Below are 203 nucleotides of genomic sequence, written 5' to 3'. Positions count from 1 at the left end.
AATGATTTCGTGAATTGGACTACGCATACATGTGATACTTATGCTTTTACTTAAATTTTTTTAAGATTTTATAATTTGGTGTCTTCAAACTAAAAACAAAAGCCCAAAAACGCACCAAGCACCAAACTCAAAAATGTTCGCGTTTTGACTACCCACTAAATTTGGTGCGAAAAGCATCAAGTTGGCAACAGTGAATGTAAACA

This window comes from Rhagoletis zephyria, unplaced genomic scaffold, assembly GCF_001687245.7.
Source record: "Rhagoletis zephyria isolate East Lansing unplaced genomic scaffold, Rhagoletis_zephyria_1.1 Rzeph_scaffold_00454, whole genome shotgun sequence".
NCBI classification, from domain to species: Eukaryota; Metazoa; Arthropoda; class Insecta; order Diptera; family Tephritidae; genus Rhagoletis; species Rhagoletis zephyria.
The sequence above is the reverse complement of the archived record's forward strand: the minus strand, read 5'-3'. Positions refer to the sequence as shown.